The following is a 23,236-nucleotide window of genomic DNA, read 5'->3' as shown; positions in this document are numbered from 1 at the left end:
TGAGTGGAGCTTTGTGCACAGAAGAAGGGGGGAGAGGCCAGCTGTGCAAGCTGTGCTTTAGTAGACCCATATTTAGAAAACTAATGTCTTACTGGTGAAACCAAATAATGTGCTGAGAGCTAGCTGTGATCTGATACCTGAAGAATGGGATGAACACCCAAGCATATTCAGTGCATGCCATTAAGAGTCAGTAAAAATTTCAAGATGATACTGTGATGATATTGGTGCAGGCAGTGGTGTCTTTGGGGTCACACAACTTAATTTTGCTTCAAGCATCTTTGTTTTATTTTTCGATAATACTTTCATTCAAGTGAGTATGTGAGTGAATGGCGAGTGAATGGTATGTGTGCCCTGTGATAGACTGGCAACCTGTCCTGGGTGTATTCTTGCCTCTCGCCTGATAGGCTCCAGCGCCCCCTGCGACACTTACCAGGAATAAGCGGGTATAGATGATGGATGGATGGATGGATTTTCACTAAAACGAATAATGGGTTCGCTATATGAGACATGTCTATTTGTCTAAAACCGATATGTTTGTGATCAATCATTGGTTCCTTATTGAGGTTCATGGCTGTTATATTTTCTGTACTAAATGTTCTAGGTCTCTAGCCTGTGCTATGATCAGAATTGCTGGCTAATGTGCTATGCACTATGGTTATTTTCATGCTCCATTTTAGTTTTTTGAGTAAATAAAAATTAAACTTAAATTAAACCAAACTAAATTAAGTTGATGAATTAATATTTTAAAATATTATCATAGTAAAATGGTTTGTGCAGTGTTAGATTATTGAGAAATAAATGATCAATTATCATCCAAAATGGCTGTCTTGTGCTGAGGCATCATTTCAGATGTCTGTATCTCTGGGAAAAATAGGTATAATAATCTTATTCTTTTTGTAAGATTACAAGACCAACCGCAATAAGTAATTCATACCTTAAGAACAAGTAATCTCTACAAAATAATGGTTATAAATGTATACTGGTGATACAATTTTCTTTTGTTGAGGATGTATGTGAGCATATGTTTTTCAACCTTTCATTTCATAGAGATGTACTCAGCTAATTAGTGGAGATGGATATCATCTGTGCATAACTCTCTGTTAAGATGATAAATTAAGTTTATTATTGCTATAATGTCTGTGTGAATGTAATATTGTCTTTGGCCACCAGAGTTTGATGTTCTGGTTCATAAATACTACATTCATATTTGGGACAAAATTCTAAGCATTTTGTGTTCTTTTTATTCTGTATAATTATTAAATCAGAAATTTAACCAGCTTTTTATTTAATTCATATCCTTCCTTACAATCAGATAAAGATGTTAACCCCCCAAACTGGGAGCCATTTTGAACATCTTTAGACCCCTGTATCATTGCAAGATACCATTCGTAAAATTCTATGTTGTTATTTTTAAAACAGACTGCATGGAGAAAGTATGAGGACATAAACCTGTAAAATGCCTAAATCCTGACTGAGTTTTGATGCAGAGACCCACATACAGAACTTTGTTAACTAACCTCTTTGCTGAGTTAAAGTGAAGCACTCAAAGTTCATTGTATTCACCCTATTATATTTTTAGGATTGAAGGCCTTTACATACAGTACTGCCTGTAAACATTTAATGGTATTTAGTGCAGTGAAAAGTTTTGCTGTGGCTGCATATTGCCACTTCATCATGTCTGAGAGTGTGATCTGCACATTACACAAGCTATTGCACGGAATCAGATTCACAGTAAATAATACGGATGCTATGCCTGGTGACAGGGAGCTTGAAATCCAATCTTCCACTAGCTATGGGCATATTAACGATTGTTCTGATCTGATTTATGTATGTGGCGTTTAGAAGTGTACAAAGTGTTTGGAGAATTGTAGTACATGTGGCTTATATATCTACAGGCTGCCCTTGAAGAAAGTGGTAAACAGCTAACTTTCTAACGCAGTATAATATAGGACTTCACGGGCCTGGCGGATGGAGCCTCCTGTTAATGCAATCTTTAATGTTGTGTGTATGAAATGCAGTCCTCCAAAAAAATTATTGTGTAGCTCATCTGGTGGACTACTCGTAGATGTTGATGATAACGATGGCAATGACGCAGTAGTAGAAGCAGCACTAGTAATTCACTTTTTAAATTTTTATTTATACATCATGTAAATGTATTTTATTTATACATCATGTAAATGTATTTATTTATACACTATGATGCATGTATTATGTAAAGCCATGTAAACGTGTTATGTATATGAAGTACTGTGCATTTGTGTTCCTCAGTAAAAGGAAAGCATTCACAGTGCTATACTGCTGTTATCAGCTTGTGAAAACTGCTGTTAGCACTGTAGCAGTGAGCCCTGGGATTATTCTTTCTCCTGATTCTTGTTATTCTGAAGCCATGTTCAGATGTCCTCTGAGGACCTTGACTTTTGGCATTCTCACTTTGAGAGGCACTAAGAGGTCTCCTCTGTTTAATGTACCTATCTGATTATTGCTGTGCTGTCTGACATAGAAATGACCACATGGTGGAGATGACATGCCACTCCATTTGCTGCAGTCTAGGGCGGCAGTGAAACAGTCATTTTCCCGCTACAGAACTTTCCGAATTTTTTTTTTCTGACAGATTTCAATGAACTTAAGATTTGTTATCAGTGCAAGTATGAAAGCAGACAATTTTATTAAAGTTCTTATCAGATAAGCCCTCTATAACACTGCTGCAAAACAGGAAAATACTTATCTGATTTGAGCATGTTTTTTGATGGTGGCTGAATGCATGTACCAAAAATGGGTTCATGTGATTTGCAATAAGTTATCAGTATCCCTATTGGTGGAAGATTTACCTTTAAGATTGAGCATTTCATATTTTAAACAATGAAGGGGGTACATGCAACCGCAATAGATATTGGTGTTAAGTAAGGTGAAGGAAAAGTAAACCGTCACACTACTCTTGCTCCAGAAAGAAAGTTTTATTGTGCAAATACATCACAAAGACAACTTTTGTGTGTGCGTGTGTGTGTGTGTGTGTGTGTGTGTGTAGTTGCTCAAAACTAGTTTTATAACAAAACCCATTTTGTTATAAAACCCATTCTCATTTTTAATGCACTGCCTATCAATACACATTTGACAGCTGGATATCTTATAATCTTAAGCAATACAGTAATGGGCTGGAAATATTTACTAAGCCAGAAGGTAACACAAAGTTTGGTCTTTTTAGAAAACTGTTTATTATAGAGCTTTGTGTTGTGGTAGTTACAGTATTTCTGAACAGTTTGTGGAGAAATAACATAATGCCTGTTCCTGCAACTCTTGCGTTGATCAATGGAATGCAATTATTGCAATGCCAATATGGTTCAGACCATCTGACTATTACCTTTTCAGTTCACCACTACTTCAACACCTGATCTAAAATGGAAGATCTAGTCCAGCCCCAGCAGAAAAAGTATGTTTTTTAAAATTTATTTTATTTTATTTTTTATTTATTCACATAATCTGATCTGGCCATCACCTCACTCGAGAATTATGTAACTTAGTGGTATACCCGCTCTTCAAAGGCAGCTGCACGTGTCATGGTGTGTGTGAAGGCCATGGAGGGTGTCAGGGGAGAAGAGCATGCCAGTCTCAGAGCATGGTTGTATTTCATGTCCTTTAACTCACGTAAAATGCTATTTCAGCCATCTCCAGCACGCAAAGTCTGTGTCCAAGTGATTGCTCACATTACAGCTGTGGCTGACAGACAGCCCCACTGTGAGATGCACAGACCGGTTCTCTTCAGTGGGGGATAAAAAAAACACCCACCCCTCCATGCCCCCCAATCAGGTTTCAGTGGCGGCCTTCTTACTGCATGCACATGGCTGTCCAGGATGTGAAATGCTCAGAATGGCTCCCAATTAGATCAGTCAGATGCTAATGAGAGCCTGTTGTAAGGTGTGTTTGTTCCCTGAATCAGTTTATATGGAGCAATAAAGGCCTTGTTTTCTACCTGTGTTGGTTTCATCTAGGGGATATGACTCAGGGTGTGATGGGATCAAGCCTGCTGAGCTTTCATCTTTGAGCCTGATGTTTTGTGGAAGTGATGCAGCCAAGCTGTCTGGGAGTGTTGTCTGAGGATAGTCATTGTCTGTGCATCGACCTCTCTATCGAGCTTGTGCTGTTTAATCTCTGAGACACAGATACATGTGAGAGAATACACCAAAGAATGAGAGAGTTTGTTATCTTGCTGCTTTCCTATGTGGAAACTGTACATTGTAATGGAATAGTTTAGTATGAGAAATAGCTGAAATATGGAAATTAATTACTTTCTATCTTCTGGCAAATGTTTTGTTTGTGATTTATCAGGTGTGCCTTTTTGTGGCTGAGATTTTCATGCATGGAAAGCAGCATCAAAGTAAAGCCTTCAAAATAACTGTCATCTAATATTAACTTTAAAAATGTCTGGAAAGTGAGGAGGAAATATCTTTAATCTGTTCAATGAAGTCGGTTCAGCATTTACATGCATGTGAGATGTTGCTTACCTCCCAAGGTCGGTCGCTTTGTACAGGCTTTAGAGTCAGTTGGAATAAATAAAATTAAAAAAACTTAAAACATACTTTTTTAGTCTGGCTTTTTACTAAACATTTTATCTAATTTTATTCAAACTTGTTTAGCCTTGCTTTATTTTCCTGTTTTTATATTGCCTTTAGCTTTTCTTTAGTGCTATATTATACATCACTGTGATTCAAAGAAATATGCTGCATACATAAAGTTTATTATTTTATCTGCTGTAAAAGGGGAATTTCACTTTATAACACTTCTGGGGTCATTTTCACACCTACCTGGGCTTTTGTGTGTACCCCCAGACAGTTTTTAGGTTGCTTGCTTCAATATTTAGATATACCTGTGGAAGCAAGGTGTAAGATATATTCATTAGAAGGACAATATCAGTCATGAGAAGCAGGGACGTGTGTTTGAAATGAGTCTAACGTGGAGTTTGATGTTGAATGGGGACGGAATGGAATGTAGGACGGAGTGTGGCGCAGTGGGTAAGGAACTGCGCTTGTAACCGAAAGGTCGTAGGTTCGAATCCCGGGTAAGGACACTGCCGTTGTACCCTTGAGCAAGGTACTTAACCTGCATTGCTTCAGTATATATCCAGCTGTATAAATGGATACAATGTAAAGTGCTAAGTAAAAGTTGTGTAAGTCGCTCTGGATAAGAGCGTCTGCTAAATGCCTATAATGTAATGTAATGAATGGGCTTCTATTGGATGGGGGGGGGGGGGGGTTTGCTTACACAGGTATATCTAAATATTGAAGCAAGCAACCTAAAAACTGTCTGGGGTGCACACAAAAGCCCGGGTAGGTGTGAAACTGACCCCAGAAGTGTTATAAAGTGAAATTCTCCTTTAAGTAGTTTCATATGCTGGCCTGGTACTGTCTCTCATTGTGCACTCACACTGAAAAAAGCAAGGGCTGCACTACCACTGATGCTTTTACTGGTAATGATTGAGAACATAAGTTCCAAATCCAGACGGATGAAGATGTGTGGTATTTGTGTTGAACTGTGAATGGAGCAAACTCATACAAATTCAGATGTCATAATGGATGTTTTCTCCATCAGGCAATTTCTTTTAACCAAAGTGACCCCTCTTTATACATTACATGTGTTTTTTAGCACTCTATCCATAGATGCCACTGTTAAGACTTAAATTACACAGTAGAATGTCTCTTTGATTTGTTGTGGGATCGTTCATATATTGAAATGTCGTTTTTTTTTTTTTTTTTTTGTCCCAGAGTTTTCCTTTCTTTCCTTCTCTTTCAATATTGAGGAGGCAACACCTCCAAAATGCCTTCCATGACCAGCCTCCCTGACCAAGTTTTTAGCAGGACTTTTCATTGATTTATTTTATCAAAAATGTTATCAAGCACATACATCACTCATGTGATAAAGTAATTTTGTGTGTCAAATATGCAATAATGTAGGAAATCAGGAAGGAGGCAAATACTATTTCATGGCACTGTATATGAATGAAATCACTATAAATATCCTACACCACCAGTTTTCTGCAGGTGTATTCATAAAGCTTTCAGAGGTTGATGCTATTGAGGCTATGTGAATAAAAATTCCATCTCACATAGTTGACTGAGTCAGGATCAATGGCTGTTTCCTGTATTTCTTTCCTTTCTAATCTTACACTGTGGTGAGAACAGGGAAGGCAGATGCTTCTGGTCCCAATGAGAGTGTAGCACTGGTCCGCAAACACAGGTTTAGCCCGCCTGCAGAGGTCCTGTACAAGGAGCAGTGAATGTGATCCCTCTGGAGGGCAGGATTAGATGTGTTATGTGCTCTGCCCTCACTTTCCGGCATCAGTCCATCTGCTTCTCTCAAATGGCTTCCAGCTGGCCAAGCAGACTAGTTCCACACTGTAATAGATTTAGTGTGAAACCTGTGTGCTTCATGATCTAAGGCAATGCTTCTGTAGCCTATGCCTTCTTTTTAAGGGTGAGGATGATTTAAATATTTACAGCAATGAAAAAAGTTTCTTCCTTTCAGAATTACAATGATGTTTAGAAATCCGAACATCAACCAATATTCATTTTTTAAATTGTTGTTTGAATGCTGTCATAAAATGTCCTTGATATGATTCTATACCTGGGAATAAAAAAAAGTAAACAAAACCTTTTGCCCATTTACTCCCCGCCCAATGGCAGTTTTACTCATCTTACTGCTGTTTACGTTACTTGTTTGGTGCCTGCATTTTAATAACATCGCAGATGTTGCCCTCTGTACCTTGAGATTGCTCAGAGTAATTATCTTTGTTTGAGCCGGTAAATGGATTTGCACTTTCGGCAGCCCTGGTGACCACCTGTTCCACAGCTGAAGTGGGTTCACAAGGCCGCGGTGCCATCTGTTATCAAACATGGACGCGCCGTCGAGAATAAATAATGAGCCCCGGACCGAGCGGCGCTCGTGAGAGAACGGGGAACGGAGACAATGTCAGCGCTACGCAGTATTGCTCACAGGATCCCAATTAGTCCCCTTTAACCGAGCCTGAACAATAACTTCGGGTTCTGCAGGGGCCTTGACAGGGCCGATCGGAGTGTAGACAGGGGAGAGGGGGGAGCTGACATTTGGTCCTGTAGTATGCATTCCAGCTCCAGTCATTCTGAAGGATGAAAGTGTTTAATTAGCCGGTTGAGGGACGACGGCCATGGCAGTAAATCTGGAAGTGAGGCAACCCTGTGCCGACTTCCAGCTATCTGCCTTTAGCGTAGTCTTCTTCACTGAACTTATATTTCACATTTTAAATCTTCTGTAAATGCAATTTTCCAGTCAAACATTGATAAAATAGCAGTTAGTCAGCGGGGGAAATCTCTAGTAAATGATGTAAAACATTTCCCTGTACATGTAAAATACTAGTACACCTGTCTCATGAATATGCTCATGATAGGATGCATACAGTTTTATGCAAATGTTTGGGCACCCTTTGTGAACATGTATGTCAATTCCATGTATGTCATTACATTGCTTTTATCCAAAGAGACGTACAATAAGTGCAATTAATGGTAATGTTAATCTATATGCCAACATGAGTTTAACCAAACTCTGTATGGTACAAAGTTAAATATGACATTGTCCTGGTACTGCATGGGTGATTTTGAGATGTTCTTTGGATTGTTGGTTCATTGAAAGATCCATTTGTGGCTAGCTTTTCGTATCATTTCGGAGCTATGAGAAAACGTTTACTGACTAATAATATTTATTTTCAGAAATACATTAACAGTGCATTTTCTGACTGGTGTAGTTTATGGCACAATGCCACCCTGGAAAGAGTGTGCCTACTGTAGATGTACTGTGCAGTCATTTCACAATACCTACTTGTAACAAAATGACAGTGATTTGAGATACAAGCTCTGAATTCACAGAAAATATGGAGTTCAGGCCAACAATGTTCTGAACGGAGTTTTTATGCAGTCATCCACATGAAATTATGCAAGATGTTATTGTTAAGAAGTGGCAGTTGTGTAACTGTACTGTGCTTTAGGACAATGGGGACCATGATTGTGTTTTAACATGCTTTTATTCAGAAGAAAATTCCACTGACCCACTGTTTGTAGGTAAACATACACACACACACAAAATCAGAGGTGGGGTTTGCCGCAGTAACACCACCGTACACTAGTGGCATTCTGGCTCTAACAGTAGGCTAACCACTGCCCATACACATTGTTCATCACAGAGCCTTTAACAAACCAATCCAGGTTTTTATTCAAAAGTCTACATACACTTAGGCCTAAGAGGGTAGATAAGTGAGAGGTTCTTAGTTCTTCTATGGTGACCTTTTTTTGTATTTATTTGTAAGCTACAAGTGATGTCAGCTGTAGAAAACACGCCAATTTCCCCTGAAATGAAGCCTAGAAAGACATTTCGCTTTGATGGGAGTGGCTGACAGGTAAAATTCCTTTAAGGTATGCATATGAATCCTGTCACTGATGCAGCCACAGGATGTAATAAACTCAAGGTTGTGAGGGGTCAAACGGTTATTGCTTTTTTTTACCTGCATGTTTCCAGCATGCTTTGAGTAGCTCTTCCTGGTCTTGATTAACTTTGTACTGACTCGTCGTTGTGCATTACCTCTTTTCCTTATTGGCAACTTCTCTCTGTGAAAGAGTGCGTTCATCTTGCTTCCTCCCAATATCCCAATGTATCTGCTGTGTTTTCACGCTTGGATATTGGTCCTTTGTCTTTGCCAGTATTTTTTTTTCTCCCTGAGAGGCTGTGAATGTCGGAATGAGTCTGTCCCACACCAATGGTCTTAACAGCCAAAGGACAGAAAGCATATTTCATCTAAATGTCCCAGTGTAATGAGTTCAACCTCCTCTCTATATTAAAATGACAATATCTCTCTGGTCTCTTGTGCTGGTGATGTGAGCTTCCACACCCGGGCTGTTCCTAAACCCATTGAGGTGCTTTTTCATAGTTACTCAGGCACAAGATCCTGAAACATTACAAACAATCTTAATATCTTTTTAATGAAACACTTTGTGAAGACATCAATGGGGAAATGAAGAGTCAGAAATGAATTGTTACCCCTGGAAGACTTTGTGAGTGTGCGTGCGTGCGTGCTCCTGTGTGTGTGTGAGAGAGAGAGAGAGAGAGAGAGCGCCTGCATGCATGCACGAGTGTCTGTATTGGAGGGAAGGATGGGGTATTTTAGCACTGTATACTAGGCAATCTAAAAACATGTATTTCCACCGCATGAAAGTGAAGTTAATTAATTTTGGATTTATTATGATAAAATGCAATAAAACATCTGCACCTCCCTGTTGTAAAGAAATGCTTAATGGAAAGCTGTATTTATGTCCTGTATAAATATTGCGCAACTCAGCTTTAATAATAAAGCCACCCTTTTATTCTGAAAAATGTGAACAAAGGCTCCACTCAAGCATTATATCAGTTAATGGGCACTAAATAATTATTCATCAACCTCACTGTTAAGGGTTGAACATTCAATTATGGCAATAATGAATATTTAAAAATAGAAGTAATTGTTTTTAGAATTAAATTTTTATTTAAAAACCTGAAGAAACCTTTGATTGACCCGAAATGAAATTGTCTAGAATTATCCAAATACTATGATAAATAATTCAGTTGAAAAGAAGTAAAAGCAAGATTTTGTGTACTCAGAGGCTGACGGTGTGGTGTGTGATGTGAGCTGTTGCATGCGTGTGTACAGTACGTTTGTCTAGAGCTGCTGAGGTTGGCTTTTTGATGGCGGTGCCATTGTCTGGCTGTATCCGTGGAAAGGGCGCGGGGGCAGAGAAAGAGAAAGGAGGGGTGGGGAGAGAGTGTGACACAGGGAAATGGTGTCAGTTCTTTCGTCTCCCACAGGTGCGGCTCATAATTTAAAGGCTCTGTCTGCACGGATTTGCGAGGGGAATTTAGTGCTGTTGTGACAAGGGGAGTCACCTTGCCTCATTCACAGCCCAGCTGATATGTGAGCTCAGCGACTCGAGCTGAGTGTGGAGTAATTGCACTTTCAGTAAGGCATGAGGTTGGCTCAGTGAGTGAAATATTTAAATGCTTTCAGACTTCATTGGCAGAATTATTCAAGTCTTAAGTCTTTAAAACTACAAATATTGCTCAGTTTGCTCAATCAGCTTGCTCATTTGCACAGTGCTAATTTAAATGCATTGTCATCCATGTAAAACATTCAAAACAAATGTGAACATGTAAACCTTTATTTAAATGTCACTTTACTGGTCAACCAGTAGGATCATTAACAATTTTATTGGTTATTCAGTTCATTATTAATAAAAACAGGCAGACATGTACTAACCTGAAAATTTAATGTTAAGTGAAGCTTATACTACAACGGTAGCAATGTGTGATGTGTGAAATGGTGGACTTGCATCATGAGGTTTTCTTTAGAAGCTGGAATGCCACTGAAATACAACTCTTTCTGGAAATGACTTTTCAGTTATTGAGTTTCAGTTAATATGAATTATCAAAGTGAGCAGTTAATCCTTTTTCCACAAGTAACATTTATAAAAATCAATACTGAGTACTTTCAGTAGGCATGTTAGCCAGAAATTAGGACATTTAGAGTAATTTTACTATAGTCTAACTCCTGGCAGCCAGTTGGACGCTGTCATTGCCATTTTCTCTTTTTGTCAGTAGGGAACCACAGAAGGCTTTAGGTAGCTTAACATAAAGGCAGTAAGGCATTACTTCATGGTAACCAAAGCTAAACACTGGTACTGGGTAATATAACTCCAGGGTCAAATTGTTTCTTATTAATAGTAAATTATTTGCACAACTGCAGTTATGCTGCTGTGTAGTTTATGTGGAATTTGACTGATGAGATACTGATTCCAGACCTTATCTGCACACTTCACTCTTATGGGAAAGTAATTGGATGAGCTCATTTGCATCTGATGAGGTAAAACTTTACCTTCCAAAAATCATCTCAGTCTCAGGTCTAGAAAATAAATTCTAGCAGTGAGAGAGAGTCACTTTTTGGGTGCTTTTTGATGTTTTTTTTGGACAGCACTACTAGAGGTAAGGTCACTTGGCAACTGTAAAGTGGTCTCAGATTTCTGTCCGAAGGTCATAGTCAATCATAGCCCTCTTCTCCCTCTCTTTATCTGAGCACCTGTTGTCACTTAAGGGAAATTTACTGGAAGAAACACAAAAATGAATGTACTTAATGTGAAATATGAATATTTTCTCTCAGTAACTTTCATTGTCTGACACAGACATTGCATTTGTCAGTCAGAGAAACATAGTGGGATGTTGTGATTTTGATTAAGACATTTCTGAAAGCCAAAAAGGCACAATTAGCACAATTCAGTGACAATGTGACACAAATGATGGACTTTGATGCCTTAAGATAATTCACTTCAGAATTCCACAGTGAATTTGTCAAAGACTAAAATTAATGAATGTGCTCTGTGGGGCATATTTGTAAGGGCAGATTTAGAAGGACATGTTTCTCAAACCTGGTCCTATGGACCTAAGTTTTATTCTGGCTTTCAAAACATTTAAAGCAGGGAGTATTTTTCAGATGGAGAAAATAAACATGTCAAGCAACAAATTACATGCCTGCACATGATGAATGCTGATTGCATGTGAAACAAAAATGTTGTTAAATGTAATGTACAAGATAATGGTGGCTGGATGAATATAAGCTGCAGCTGTGTGCGGTGAGTGTGCAGATTTTATTTTCTTTTTTATTTAGCCTATATTTAAGAAGGACATGCTGCTGAGACCAGGGGTGTCTTTTGGAGCAGCGATCTACAAACCATGCAAGCCTTGCACAAGAGAAGCCCTGTAAACTATTCTAGCCTTGTACAGAGACTTTATCCGTATAAAATGTCTGCACATATGACTATAGCAATAGCATACATTTAAAATATAGGAAGTTTTATGCATATGAACAGACACAAATACACACATATGTAAAATACAACTTAGACAGTTAAATACCAAGCAACTGCGTACACGTTTTTGGGATCAAATTAGCCACTGAGGCCTATAGGACACCAAGGCATTTAGGTTAAATGACTCCTGAAATTTATTCCATGCGTGGTGCACATACTTTAAAAACAGTTCTTCCTAATTCAGTTCTGAATCGAGTTGTTCCTAGCATAATCCGATAGCAAGATCTTGTGCAGTAGTGTGAGTTTCTAAAAGATATAAGTGTGGTAAAATAAAAATGGAGATTTGAATGGAGAGGTTTGTTATATATAAATTAAATGCTACTTCTTCCTTGGAGCAAGTGATTGCCATGATACTGCACGGTAAAGAAGGCAATGATGGGTATGAAATCCATCACCTGTAATAAAATGTAATGCACTATGCTAGACTGCGTCCAGGGGTTTTAGCACTGTGGCTGTGGCATGCATATATAATGTATCCCCATAGTCAAGAACCTGTAAAATTGTAGCTTGCACAACCTTTTTTGCAGTTTTAAATGTGAGGCAGTTGTTTCAGTCAGATGTTTTGTGGCTCCTGCTAACAGTGTTGATGCCCTGTGCTCCTTCCCCCATTATAGTAACATCCATGACATCAGGTGCTCATCAACGACTAAGATATCACAATGATATTACAACATATTGATCCAAAACAAAAATCATGTTCTTTTTTCCATGATGGACTGAATTAAGCTTCAAGCATTGCTATAGTTGCAGATGTTTTTCAATCATTTCCCACTTCTGCCCATGAGATCTATTAATTTAAAAAAAACTTTTTTTGCAGTTTTCTGTGATTTTCAACAACTGGGCTATGACTTCTCTGCGACCTCAGCCTTTATTTTTCATGAAAAACACCCAGCCATACTGATCATTAATCTGTACTTTTTTTATCCTTAGCATTTACCACAAATGATAATTTTCACAGCTGTGACTGATGCTTCAAAAGACTACCAGTAAAGGAAGGGTCAGGATCTAGAGTGGTTCAGATACAAGTAATATTTTAATAAAGAATTATGCTATCCGCTAACGTTATACCATTTTTCTAATATCTATCTTTTTCATTTTATCATTAATAATTTGTACATAGATATGGCTGTATTTGGCAGTGCAGTTCTATGAACCAATTTGTGGAAATTCTGTGAAATTCAAACTTGTGAACTATGCTTCTGTTGTTGTGGCTGAAAAACTCAGGAATAAACCTTGGTTAAAAAATAAGGGGAATAGATCTCATCCTCTGAGAGGACGGCCAGCACTTTGGATCTCAAAGTTACATGTGATGGGCAAGTGTGTGATGTCTTATTCATGACCAGCAACAGTGCTTGCTTTGCTCTGAGACTGTTTCAAGTCCTTATGCTTCTACCATAAAATTGGCTAAAACACCCGGTTCAGTCTGTGATTTCACACTGAGCTTAGACGGGGAAAAAATCTAAAATTTGATGCACTTTGAGATTGATTTCCTTGGCAACCAACAGCTCCAATCTGAGGAATAAATGGTTTCCAAGGGAACAGCCAAAGTAAATAAAAGGACAGAAACAAAACTCACTTAAGAACCAGTTTATGGCCTCAGAAGTATTTGTTCATTTCTTTTTATTTGATTTTTTTTCTTTTGAGTGAGCATAATTTTGTGATATTATCTTAAATCCAAAGATTCCACCTTTCCACTTTAAACGTACTGTAGTTGTTCACCTATCATCAGTTGATAAAGTGCATGATGGGGATAGTCAGGTAGCATATCCAGTTAAAAAAAAAAAAAGCCCATGGCAAAGAGTTATGCCCCACAGTCTTTTATTTCTATTTTATTTCTAACTGTGCCAGTGAGTCCTATGGCACAGTTTTCTAATTAGCTATAGCATCACCCAGGAAGGAGTGGATACAGTTCTCCCTTCTTGTGAACCAGTGACTCCTCCAGTGAATCAGGCACTGTACCTGCACCAGTTCGTGTCAGCTGCCCAAGACATAAGATCATCCAGCACAGCGGCAGCACAGCTCAACTAATGGACTGTAAGAAAAAAGCTGCTGAATGTGCTTCAGAGGACTGGACAAAGTTGTAACAACTGTTACTATAACTGGGAATACTAAATTTAGATTAGGACAAAAATACTTTCAGGAAGGAAAAAAAAGAAAGTATAAGATATGAAAACTAGAACTTTATAGTTGGTGGTTACTCTGAAGCATGCAGGCTAATCTAATCAAAATGTAATGTATCGCCTGCTGCCACCAACATATACAAGGCCTGCGTGGAGAAAAGGCAGAAAACAGCAGTGAAGAAAAGGCATCAGCATGCCTGGTGAAACCTTTCTTCTAAATTGAGATGTTTACAATTCAGTTCTCCCTGTATTGAGTGTGCACAATGCATTTCTCTGTGCAGATAAAATGGGTAACAAACAACAGTTTTCTTTGCAATTATAGATGTCACATTCATACAAAATGGTTTAAAGGAGCAGGCCTGATATCTGTGTTGACAAAGTACATGAGTGTGTGTGACCTCATAATTTTTTTTTCTTGTGTGCATGCATGTGCACATTTGAGCATGTGCGCACGCATGCGTCAGGAAAGTTTGGTTTGTCTTTCAGCCTGAATACTCAGAACCTGGAGAACCTGACCACTACTCCTTGAATTCTTGGTTCAAATCCCAGGCTGCTCCCTAATGCCAAGTACCTCTATTACCCTCTACCCTTTCCAGGTCATCCTTATTTTATTTCCCTTTTTAATCCTGGCCTGACATCACTTGCTCTTTCTGTCCAACTGTGGCTTTCGAGTGTTTCTCCAGCCTTCCAGCCAGCCTGCCTGGAGTTTTCCCAGAGGGCTGATGGCACGTGGCTAATGACAGCTGCATTACGAAGGCTGGGTATTTTAGCCTCATGAACACGTCTGCAGTCATCTGAGTCTCAATGCGGGTCTAACAGTTTTTCGTGGGGTGTAATAGAATGAGAGGACAGGAGTAGGGCACCACTCTGCTTCACTGGAAGGGTTTAGCCAAGCCACAAGGGTCAAAGTTCACTGTGAAGACAATTGCCCATTCAGTGAACTATATTTCCATATATTTGCTTTACAGAAGGTCAGGAACTCCTGTTGTCCCATTATCTTTGAGAGCACTGGTAAGACTGAATTTCCATCACTCACATCACTGTGTTCTTGAGGCCACATTAATAGTAATATTCATCTAATGCCTCCATACAATGCATTTGTATTTTTAAGTTTAAACTCTGCACAACATAGAAAATCTACTGTGTTTTTGTGTGCCGTCTTCAATTGATATTTTTTTATTTGTTTTTGTTTTCTACTGAGAATACCCATGTACTGTAGTCACTGAAAGAATTATGCGGGTGCACATACATTTACATATATTTATTAAGAATATGCTCTTAAAGTCAATTGCATTACATTGTTCTTACAATAAGATTAGGTTAACAACAGTGTAGATACTCAGACAATCAACGATGAGAAGGCATCATTCTGAAAAACAAAAATTAAGGGAATACCGAATAACTGAGAATGAAGCAAAAATGTTAAATCTTGATAAATGGAATCACCAAGTTAAGCAACATATTACTCTGTCATTATAAATTACAATCATTTAAAGAGATTAAATTCTAAACACCATCAATTACCTACCATGCAATTCTGTTTAGTTTCTGAGTTAACAATAATCACTGTGGGCAGAGCTGTTATTAGTTGTTATTTGTATGGGTCATTAACTTTTAGCAGATAAGTTATCCATGTGTCTGTGTGTTATAATGGGGGGGTGAGGGGGGGGGGGGGAGTTAGCGGGTCATGCAAAGTAAAAACTCTTATTTCCCTGCTCAAGGATGCCAGGTAGATTTGATCCCCAGCCAATGTCCCAAACCATAATCGCTCAAATCTGTGCTTTGAGACAATGAAGCCCATAATATCGCACACCAGAGAGGCCACTAGGGCCTAGGACAGTGACCTCCTCACCTACAGGGACATACAGCATACATTGATATGAAATAATCTCAGGTGTTCATCAGGCATAATGGCGACCTGCATGGTGACAGGAACTGCATGTGGGCAGTCCCAAGCCTTTTCAGAATGAATTTTGTACGAGCATCAGACAGCATCAGGTGATGGAGAAATGAAAGGAGCCCAAAAGGCAAATAATGACCAAAAAATGAAGCCTTAGTAAAGGTTCAAGTGAGGTTAGCAATATTTTTGAAGGGACAAGAGCTAGACTGCTTGCTTGAAGCAGTGAGAAATCAAAGCAAACGTAGAACATAGTGATATTTCAAGCAGTCTAATAAATCTTATGGGTATTTTCAAATGTTTTTTTCAATATTACATTTTCCTTTTTATGTCATAGAAGTATAAAAGAAATGTTCCATCAGTTCATTATTATTTTTGCTTTCCTTCCTAATCCAATCACAAATGAATGTGATAGCCATGCTAGGAACTACTTTTCAAGGAACTAAAAGGTTCCTTCAGCCCATGGTTATCTGCGTTTCCACCGCGGTCTAAAGTCCCGCGAAGATTAGGCAAATTAGCCCACTGACGTATGAAAAAGCGACGTTGTCGTCGGTCCATCTGTCCTATGATTTCTTCTGTAACTCCATACTACCACCGAAGTAGCCTACATTATTTTCTAATAACTGGGACAGCCCGGAGGGGTTTATTCCACTTATATACAACGGGTTACCAACAATGATTATATATGGTTACTTTTGTATTTATTTTTTTATCGATTTAATCACCTGGAATTGAAATATTCTTCTGCAGCCGTTTGGGCATATTTTACCGTTGTCAAGCAAAACTGTCGTTGGTAGTTGAACTTGGATCGTTGTTATGCAACAAATAGGATATAACAGGCCAATAGTCAGATTGAGAGGATATATAAAACAGTTACAAACACATTCATTATGTTTTTATGTGAACATTCGCTTTCATGTCTTGACATCCGAAGCGACAGAATGCATTCACATTTATATGTATAACTGGCAACAACAGCAGAAAACATGCACACGTTGTAAACAATTTGCTGTTTGATTACTTTCTCATCGTCAATTCCATATAGGCTAATCGCTAAATGACAAGAATAGAACGAAAACTCGGACTTGCGTGAAAATTTAAATTAGTAGTGGTACAGCCACCGTTTGCTTTCCTTCGAAGTTACTGCTAGCCGACCAGCGAAGTGTGCCCTCCAGATGCGAACCATGCACCATAAATTAGTCCATAGTCTTCCTGGTCTTTTTGTGGAATTGAAGAATGGCAGAGTAAAATTACGGCAGTCTGAAAAAGCTAAAGGGACGATTACTAGAATTAACCTGTTATTTTACCCTGACAAAAAGTGCGGAAGGTGATTTCCAGTTTGCTTTTACTGTATCACCAATGAGAATTACGCAGAACTACCGCATACCTCACATAACTGTAACAAACGTTTTGAGTCAATTACAACGGGCTAACAAAGAAAATCCGGAAGAAAATATTCAGCAACCGAATTAATCCGTTTGAATGTTTTGGTACGTAATATGCTGTCCCAGCACAAATGCTTTTTATTTTAAAAAATTATAAAACGAATACTAAAGCAAGAAAAGAACAGAAGAGCACACGTTATAATTCCAAGACGTTGGCAGGCTATAACCAAAACTAGGCTACTGCGCCGCATAACATACAAGTTTGATTTGAAGTTATTATGAAAATAAATTGGTTTGCGGCTGCATATTTTTAAACATGGCGGCTGAAAATAAACACACAAAAATGCTGCAAGCTCCACCCAAAAGGTTCCTGTACTTTCGGAAAGTACTACCCCCCGAGCAGGAACTTTTTGGTGGGTAAAATAAAGCCCCCGGAACTAAGTTTAGACCCTAGTTCCTGCGGTGGAAATGCGGCTATACTCATGTTCTTGTGGCCATTATTGTTCAGACTTCATTGAGGTGCGGAACAGTATGGTAGAAAGGCAGAGCCCTGACCACTTCAAACGTGTAAAGTTCACAGACTTCACACTCCATAAACTCTTAACAGCGAGGGGTACACTTGAGGATTTAAATTACACAGAGCAAATAAAACCTATGACGCTTTACTTGGGGTCATGCAACTGTTATCAATGTAGACTAATATACTGTAGCAACTCCACCTGTCAGGCAGATCACTTGGAGAGCTTGGTAGCAGTACATTCCAGCCTCTCTAAGAGGACTGACATTTTGGCATGTGAGTAAAAGCACTGTGCTATGGAGTGAGAGGCCACTCCTTTCTCCCTGACTCTAGCTCTTTACTTCCACAGAAAATGCTATTCATCATTACATGCATTGTAGGGAAACTCTTAAATTGATGGTACTATTATATCTCATAACCAGAAAAGTTATGGGGATCTTGGTAGTAATAATTTCAGTTTCTCTACGAGGCCTGACATCTCATAATAATACCGCTGATAATATTGAGTGAGAGACCATGGTTCCTTCCTGACTCTCGCCAGTAAGCTATGGGCATACTTTGCATTATATGGTTTGCCTATTTACGGCTGGTCATTCAATAAGCTCTATGGACACCATTTTAAATCTACACACATTGTGAATGTAGTGTACAATATGCCTGCAGCATAGAATAGACGCATCGCTGATTTTAGAGAGCATATTAAACTTCATAGTGTCCCCAGAAGATTCAATTGATGAGAGATTTGTATACGTTCTGTTACAATCTCTGCAATGCACTGCCTCCTAACCTGCATTCATGGGGAACCGCCACTTCCAGGTAAAGCTACTTGTGCAAATCGCAAAGATTGGTGTTAAAAAAGGATGCATCTCAGAAGCCAAAGTTATGCAGCTCTGTTGGTCAAGGCACTTGTACGTTTGACCACACTTGATAATACTGTCTTGTAAAATATATGCTCACCAATTTGCGACTATTTTTTCTTGCCTCCTAGTCTTCAGCTGTTTGTGAATCCAGGAAATGTAGATTGGTTGACAATCTGCTGCTGTAGCTCACTGAATGACACTTGCTACACAATAAAGAGTGCATTGTCATTATCATTCTACAGTTTAATAGCCCATGCAATAATATATAGAATGTAAAATGCAGACTGTCAGCCCTCAAGCACACAGGAATAAATGGTCTGAATAAAAATGTTTTGACCTCTGATATTTTTGATTTAACAATGTCCCAAACTGAAATATTGTATCTTTTAACCCTTTTTAACACGAGCCTGAAAATGACATACCCAAAATAAAATTGTTACTATTCTTGAACCCTTTTGACTACAAGAATAGTCCTGGTCTCTTCTGAAAGGTAACCTCTGGGCATTTGTTTTTTTACTCTAAATATTACTGAAATAAAGTAACAGAAGCTGAATCACTGTGGAAATTTATATTTGGAGACTCCAAAATGACACTTGGTAACCATATGATATCATGGGCTGCTAGAGATGTAAAATTCAAAATTCTATAATTTATACTATATGTTGTGAGAAGGGGGGCAGCTAATCTGAATTCTCACAGCCTGGTTTGCTGGATTCTAGAACTTACTGACTTTTATGTGATGTGTGTTGTCTGTAGATATCCAAAACGCAAAGAAGGTGAGGACCTCCAAGCTTGTTTTGCCACCCCATATGTTACAAAATAAAAACGTTTGTCTCTAAAACATTATAAAATTGTTTTAAAACCATGAGTTTTAATACTTTTAAACAGTATAGTGTGACCAGATAGAAAATTTCCAAACAGAATTAATGCATATAAACCTGGGCTGGTGTGACATAAGGGGTTAAACTTGTATCATAAAATGAAGCCTTTCATTTGTCTTTATCAATTTGCATTGTACATTGTTTAAAACTGCCTCTGACTTGAGGGAAACAACTTAACAATCAAGCTGTCAGGAGTCTCAACAGGGAGTCATTTGGAACAAAAAAAGCATCAGATATGATTGTAAGGGTCTGAAAATGAGGGGGAATCAGAGAATTATGAAGTTTTAAACAAAACTATTCATGCACTACTGCTCCTAGAAAGTCAGTCTGCCAGCCTTCATTTTTCACAATATTCAGAGAATAGTGCAGTATGTACTTTTGGAGAAACAAGCAAGAGAGAGCTAAATTTTGAAAAAAAAAAAAAAAAAAAAACATTCCATTCTTGATGTAGTAACATTAATTGTTTAGAATATCTCAACCTATCATTTTCTACTAGCTTTAGCACAATCTCTGCAGCATCCCTGCTCTACTCTTATCTGTGTACCCCCACCCTGCCTGCGCTGGCAGCACTGTGAACACGCAACAGGATTGATTGGCAGATGGGGAAGCTCAGCATCCCCTTGCAGAGCGCTGTCCTGATTGGTTGTTAAGATTCAGACATGGTGAATCTTTGGCTGATATCAGAGCCTGGGGCACTCAGAGAGACCAGATTTTTTTTATTTATTTTACAGCTTTTCATTTATTGATATCTGTCTAGATGTGAAGGAAATTTAACCAAATATGAACAAAAGTGCTCTGCAACAAACTTACATATCGCACCATTAATTACTTTCTCATCCAATATATCCAACTTGTTTACTTAAGTTAATAGTAGGTGCACTGATTCAGACACATCCTAGGTGATGGGATATACTTCTGTAATCAGATGTTTAATTGGTCAGTTCAATGCTGAGTAAAAATAAAAGATCAGCAGACCCTGTGACTATCAAGAACAGTTGGTCTAATTTTGACTTTTGCATTTTCAATGGTGCCATACTGGCAATATGCTGAGGCTTTGGCAGCATTGGTGTCTGTGATGAGTAATTAAAATGTTTGACCTCAAACTCCTGGCTTATAGTACTGAATGTTCTTTAATGTGGAAAGGGCTTGACTGCTGTAATGGATGCATGGATTTTGACCTCTGCAATTGGCTGATTTAGATGGAATCGGTCCCCTTTTTACACATGATCAGCAGAGGTCATGTTCTGCTGGTTTATGGCTGCAGAGTTCCTCCTTACATGCCATCTGTCATCACCCATAATATATAGCCTTCCCTCTCTCAACCTCCCTCTGATCTCAAAGTTAAAAATAGACGACGCAGTCAAAGCTTTTTTCTGTATAGCGGCATCATTTAAATTGAGAATGGCGCCATTACAGTCTGATTAAATATAGCTTTTGTGTTATGTTTCAATGAGATCTGAACAATAGGGAAACCAGTTGTGAGTAGCGGGGCTGCTAATTAGTGATTGGCTCCAATCCTGTTATCTGACTGACTAGCCTGTCCTTTCACTACTGAAGAGCAAACTGTAGCAACAAATCAGTTTGAAGGGCTGAGTTCTATACAAGTTCCCAGCCAAAGCAGAAGCTGTGTATGAGCTTTCTTGGTTGCATTTTCACTTCTTGCTGTTTTCTTTCATGAGAATGGATTGAACTGGAACTCTGTCAAGTGGAGTTGCTAAAATCATCAGGGAAATTGAAAGAGCAGCTTGTATGTATTGTCTCGCAAAAAGTGATGAACATAACCATGCAGTTTTATTTCTTTAGACCATGCTTTTTAGCATGCTGGAGCCATGGAAACATAGTTTTGTATGTGTACATGTGTGTCCATTAATATGGCTTCGCTATACAGTAAGGTAATTGGCCTTGTGTCTGAGCTAATTTACCTTACATGTACAGTGACTGCTCATGACAGAAGTCTGGCCTGTCTTGCAGTTGGCATTTTGTAATTAGTATGAGTAATTAACTTTAATTTTAGAAGAAGAATAAATTACATCTGTAATAATAATATTCTTTTGTAATCTGAGCTACATGTCAAGACAGGTGTGGCCTCAGACTGATTACCCTGATCAGAGGTACTGACACATTTTAGGGTGTGTTCCTGTCTGACCTGCCTTGATCCTTAGCCAGCATAATTCTGTATAATCCCTTCAACCTGATCTTGAAGACAATCAATCAGTCACACATGCAGCTATCATTTTTTGTTATAGAAGTGCGTGTGTGCATGTGTATCCACGCGTGTTATAATCAGGTATATTCTTGCCAGTCATGAAATGGCAAGCCGGTTCTGGGAATAGGACAAATTCTTTATGAAAATTAAATACGCCAGTATTAGCTCCTCGATTATTTCCCATGGATGCAGGTTACAATCAATTAAAAGCTGATTGCATTTGCGTTCTAAAAGTGAAATGAAATTCATTTGGCTCCCTCATAATGTCTTCATCTTTATTTATGGTGTCATTTGTGGATTGGCTTTTCATGCATCACCACTGTTATATTGTATTTCCATTCTTACAATTTCACTAGCTTTATCTTCATCTTTCCTCAGCTGCCCATTTATGCACTCTCTCTGCAGCTTGTGTTTCATGTGTTGTTGCATCATTAGCTTATGCACAAGAAAACTAACAAAAGGACTGCAGCTGATTCTAGGTGTGGTGTTTGCAATTGGAGTCAGTCTGTTGCTGTTGTCTCTCAACATGGGGACCAAAGAAGTGTCACTGCCAGTAAAGCAGGCCATCATTTGGCTGAAAAATATATTAAACATTACATTAAAACAGTTCTGGAGCAAAGAGATGAGTATTATCCTCTAGCAAAACTGATTGAAAGAAGGACGTGTGGAGAAAGCAAGGAACTGCTCATGATCCAAAGCATACCACCTCATTTGTGAAACATGATGGAGGTAGTTCTGGCTTGGTCATGTCTTGCTGCCGAGGGAACTGGCTTACTTCACAGCAGGAAAATGGCACCCAAACATACTGCTAAAACAATCAATCAGTTTTTCAGGGCCCAACTATTACCCAACCTGAATCCAACTGAACAAGTATTTCTCTTTCTGAAGACAAGACTGAAGGCAAAAAGCCCCCCAAACAAACAGGAACTGAAGATGGTTGCAATGCAGTCCTGGCAGAATATCACCATGGAAGATACCGAGTTTCTCATGATGTCAGTAGGTTACGGACTTCAGGCAATTACTGAATGCGAAGGATTTGTAACAAAGTACTAATATGATGACTTCAAGATTATGTTAATTTGTTCAATTACTTTTGGTCCCTTAAATGGGAGGAGAACTATGTATAAAAAGGGCAGTAATTCCACAGTTCACCCAATATGGATGTAAGTACTTTCAAATTAAAGCTGTCAGTCTGCATTTTAGCCTGATATTAATTGTTTAATTCAAAGTTGTTTAATGTGCTGGAGTACAAAGCCAAAACAACAAAAACTGTATCACCGTCCAAATACTGACTATTCTATCGTTTCTCTTGCCTAAATCATGCACTTATTCATTGCTACTTGTTTAGTAATGTACTGAGAATAATAGATGTACTAGATTTACAAGATGTACAAGTTTTGTGGTGAACATTCAAAATACCAGCAAGGGCATGTTAATATTCTCCTAGTAGCTGCAACAATCAAC

At 38.5% G+C, this 23,236-nt stretch overlaps 1 protein-coding gene across 2 annotated transcripts in view; it reads left to right on the top strand.

Moving 5' to 3' along the window:
- LOC118228008 (cytosolic carboxypeptidase 4) overlaps window positions 1-23,236 on the top strand; it is a 163,804-nt gene that overhangs the window by 37,786 nt on the left and 102,782 nt on the right. The window contains exon 1 of one of the 2 annotated variants that reach the window (XM_035419171.1): window positions 15,020-15,037. The exons of the other annotated variant lie outside the window; for it this stretch is intronic. The gene's annotated coding sequence lies outside the window, so the exon portion shown is untranslated. Of the gene's footprint in view, window positions 1-15,019; window positions 15,038-23,236 lie in introns of those variants that run through there. 2 annotated transcript variants of the gene reach the window in all.

Source organism: Anguilla anguilla, chromosome 5 (genome assembly GCF_013347855.1).
Source record: "Anguilla anguilla isolate fAngAng1 chromosome 5, fAngAng1.pri, whole genome shotgun sequence".
Lineage (NCBI taxonomy): Eukaryota > Metazoa > Chordata > Actinopteri > Anguilliformes > Anguillidae > Anguilla > Anguilla anguilla.
The sequence above is the reverse complement of the archived record's forward strand: the minus strand, read 5'-3'. Positions and strand labels throughout refer to the sequence as shown.